General features: G+C 53.8%; 1 long non-coding RNA gene across 1 annotated transcript; it reads right to left on the bottom strand.

Annotated features, from left to right (window-relative positions):
* Positions 1–295: 295 nt before the first annotated feature.
* LOC107307423 lies at positions 296–2,078 on the bottom strand. The gene is made up of 3 exons (XR_001552401.2): positions 1,962–2,078; positions 721–767; positions 296–382 (listed from the first exon to the last, which is right to left on the bottom strand). It is a non-coding gene; the product is annotated as an uncharacterized LOC107307423 (long non-coding RNA).
* Positions 2,079–4,613: the final 2,535 nt, after the last annotated feature.

Here is a 4,613-nt window from a genome sequence, read left to right as displayed (position 1 = left end):
TATGGGGGTAATGGGGTCAATGGGGGTAATGGGGGTAATAGGGTCAGTGGGGTCAATGGGGTCAATGGAAGTAATGGGGGCAATGGGGGTAATGGGATAATGAGGTCAATGGGGACAATGGGGATAATGGGGGCAATGGGGGTAATGTGGGCAATGGGGTAATGGGGTAATGGGGGCAATGGGGTCAATGGGGGTAATGGGGTCAATGGGGTGAATGGGGGTAATGGGGTCAATGGGGGGGGGGGATATAAGCCCATAGGGCGGACCCCGAATCAATGGGGGGGGGGACCCCATAAAGGGGGGGGGGCTTAAAGACCCCTTACCTGGCACGGAGCTGCCTCAGGTGGCTCCTCCCCATATTCATGTAGTGATCGATCTGAGTCTGGGGGGGGATAATGGGGTCAATGGGGTCAATGGGGTGAATGGGGTTAATGGGGGCAATGGGGGCAATGGGGTCAATTAACCCCATTGACCCCATAGACCCCATTGACCCCATAGACCCCACTGACCCCATTAACCCCATTGACCCCATTAACCCCATAGACCCCATTAACCCCATAGACCCCATTAACCCCATAGACCCCATTAACCCCATTGACCCCATAGACCCCACTGACCCCATTAACCCCATTGACCCCATTAACCCTATAGACCCCATTAACCCCATTGACCCCATTAACCCTATAGACCCCATAGACCCCACTGACCCCATAGCCGTACCTTGTAGTGCCGATAGAGCACAGGGAAGGTGAAGGCGCAGATCACACCTGGAGTGAGGGCGGACATCGGCTGGGTCCCAATGACCCCAAAGACCCCAATGACCCCAAAGACCCCAATGTCCCCATATCCCTCTCCCCATTCACCCACTGACCCCATTCATTAAACCCCACTGACCCCATTAACCCCACTGACCCCATTAATTAACCCCACCGACCCCATTAACCACACTGACCCCATTAACCCCATTAACCCCATTAACCCCATTAACCCCATTCATACCCACTGACCCCATTAACCCCATTAACCCCATTAACCCCATTCACCCCATTAACCCCATTCACCCCATTGACCCCATTGACCCCATTAACCCCATTCATCCCCATTAACCCCATTCACCCCATTAACCCCATTCACCCCATTCATCCCCATTCACCCCATTCACCCCATTAACCCCATTCATCCCCATTCACCCCATTGACCCCATTCATCCCCATTGACCCCATTCATCCCCATTAACCCCATTCACCCCATTAACCCCATTCATCCCCATTAACCCCATTCATTCACCCCATTAACCCCATTCACCCCATTCACCCCATTAACCCCATTCATCCCCATTCACCCCATTAACCCCATTCACCCCATTCACCCCATTAACCCCATTCACCCCATTCATCCCCATTAACCCCATTCACCCCATTAACCCCATTCATCCCCATTAACCCCATTAACCCCATTCATCCCCATTAACCCCATTAACCCCATTCACCCCATTAACCCCATTCATCCCCATTAACCCCATTCATTCACCCCATTAACCCCATTAACCCCATTCACCCCATTAACCCCATTCACCCCATTCATCCCCATTGACCCCATTCACCCCATTAACCCCATTCATCCCCATTAACCCCATTCACCCCATTGACCCCATTGACCCCATTCATACCCACTGATCCCATTCATCCCCATTGACCCCATTCACCCCATTCACCCCATTCATCCCCATTAACCCCATTCATCCCCACTGACCCCATTCATACCCACTGCCCCCATTCATTATTCACCCCATTGACCCCATTCATCCCCATTAACCCCATTCACCCCATTAACCCCATTCATACCCACTGACCCCATTAACCCCATTAACCCCATTAACCCCATTAACCCCACTGACCCCATTAACCCCATTCACCCCATTGACCCCATAACCCCATTCACCCCATTGACCCCATTCATACCCACTCCGAGCAGCGTCACCCCATTGAACACGGCCCCGACGTAGGTCAGCAGGTAGAACATAAAGGCCAACTGAGACCAGAACCGGGATCAGCGACACCGGGACCGGAACCGACCCCATAACCACAATGGCCCCATAACCCCATAACCCCCCATAACCCCATAACTCCCCCTATAACCCCATAACCCCATAACAACCCTATAACTCCCCCCTATAACCCCATAACCCCATAACTCCCCCCATAACCCCATAACCCCATAACTCCCCCTATAACCCCATAACCCCATAACATATGAGTGATATGGGATATGGGGGCAATATTGGGGGATATCGGGGGATATGGGGATATGTGGGGCGAATGGGGGAAATAGTGGGGGATATTGGGGGGATTGGGGGATATGGGGGATATAGGGATATAGGATATAGGGGATATGGGGGATAGGGGGGAATATGGGGGGGATATGGGTGACTATGGGGGAGTATGGGGGATATGGGGGAATGGGAGGATATGGGGAATAGGGGATATGGGGGATAATGGGGGATATGGGATCTGGGGGATATAGGGGATTATGGGGGATATGGGGGGTATATGGGGGATATGGGGGACATATAGGGATATGGGTGGATATGGGGGGATTATGGGAGGATAATGGGGGATACTAGGGGGAATATGGGGGATATGGGGGGATACTGGGGGGATATGGGGGATAATGGGGGATATGGGGATTAATTGGTGAGATATGGGGGATATGGGGGGTTATAGGGGAATGGGGGATATAGGGGGGATATGGGGATTATTGGGTATTGGGGATATAGGGGGGAATATAGTGGGGATATGGGGGGGATCTGGGGGGATATAAGGGGGATATGGGGGGGATATGGATAGTTATGGGGGGAATGATAGGGGATAAATAGGGGGATATGGGGGATATGGGGGGATATGGGGGGATATGGGGGATATGGGGGGTGAATAGGGGGATATGGGGGGGATATAGGGGGGATTATGGGGGGTATAATGGGGGATATGGGGTGATATAATCGACGCTCGGGATATGGGGATTGGGGGAATATGGGGGATAGTGGGGGATATGGTGGGATATGGGGGGATATTAGGGGGATTTAGGGGATATTAGGGGGATATGGGTTATATGGGGGTTTAATTTTGGGGTGGGTCTCACCTAAGACCAGTCGATGGGAGTCTGGTATATACATAGGGACCTTCTATTGGGGTTCACGGGTTCGGTGTCATCCAAAGCACCTTGAATTGAAGTAATGGAGTGGAGGATATCCAGCTGGATGGAGGGGGGTCAGGAAGGGAAGGAGGCGGGTCTCCCAGCCCCAATGCTTTTTTAACTGGGGGGGGGGGGTATTAGGGGTAAGGGGGTATAGGGGTATGGGGGGTATAGGGGGGGGAATATGAGGGTTAATAGGGGTTAGGGGGGTGTCATAGTGGGTGGTATTATGGGGTACTATTAGGGGAGGATATGGGGATATGGGGTACGTAGGGGTATGGGATATGGGGGGTTAGGGGGGATAATTAGGTGTGTAGGAGGCTATAGTGGGTGTATAAGGGGGTGATAGGGGGGGTACTGAGGGTAAGGTGGGGTTTAGGGGGGATATAGGGGATGGCGGGAATAGGGGGGAATGGGGGGTTTAGGGGGGATATGGTCGGTATATTGGTGGCGATATCATTGACGGTATGGGGAGGAGGTTAAGGGGGTTTTGTGGGGGGTATATTGGGGGTATAAGGGGGATGGGGGATATAGGGGCGATATGGGGGGGTATGAAGGGGGGATATGGGGGTGTAAGGCGGGATGGTGGGGTAAGGGCGGGATATGGGGTATTAGGGGGTATAGGGGGTACGTGGGGGGGAATGGGGGTATCAGGGGTAATAGGGCGGATATAGGGGGATATTCGGGGGTATAGGGGCGTTAGGGGGGGTATAGGGGGTATTGCGGGGGCGATTAGGCTGGCGGGATATGTGTATAGGGGGTATATGGGGGGTAGAATAGGGCGGCGATATGGGATCGATAGGGGGCGGGCATGGGGGGGAATGGGTATAGGGGGTATAGCGGTAATATAAGGGGGTATTATGGGGGGAATTGGGGGGATCATGGGGGTATAGGGGGGATATGGGGTATATGGGGGTTAGGGGGTACTAATGTGGCGGTGATAGGGGGGTGGGGGGGGATATTAGGTGTTATAGGGGTATAGGGGGTAGGGGGGATAGGGGGGGATTGGGCGTATAAGGGGGGATAGGGGGTATAGGGGTATGGGTGGGGGTATAGGGGGATAGGGGTATAGGGGGTATAGGCGCGATGAGGGGGTGAAGCGAGGCGGGTATAGGGGAATATGGATGGGTATGGGGGTTAGGGGGGGTAGTATGAGGGGGCGGGGATAGGTATATACGGGGGGGATATGGGCTATAGGGCGGGTAATAGGGGGGATGATGGGGGTATATGGGTACGCGGATTATGGGACTGTGGGTATACTGGGGGGGTATCATGGGGCAGATAGGTCTGATTATCAGGGGGTGATATCGGTATGGGGGGTTGAGGCGGCGTGGATATAGGGGGTCATAGGGGGGTAAGGGGGTAAGGGGGGATATGTGGGGGATATGGGGGGATATGGGGCGTAAGGGGGTTAAGGGGGA

The sequence above is a fragment of the Coturnix japonica genome, unplaced genomic scaffold (genome assembly GCF_001577835.2).
Source record: "Coturnix japonica isolate 7356 unplaced genomic scaffold, Coturnix japonica 2.1 chrUnrandom592, whole genome shotgun sequence".
NCBI lineage: Eukaryota > Metazoa > Chordata > Aves > Galliformes > Phasianidae > Coturnix > Coturnix japonica.
This window is presented reverse-complemented; position numbering and strand designations above follow the sequence as displayed.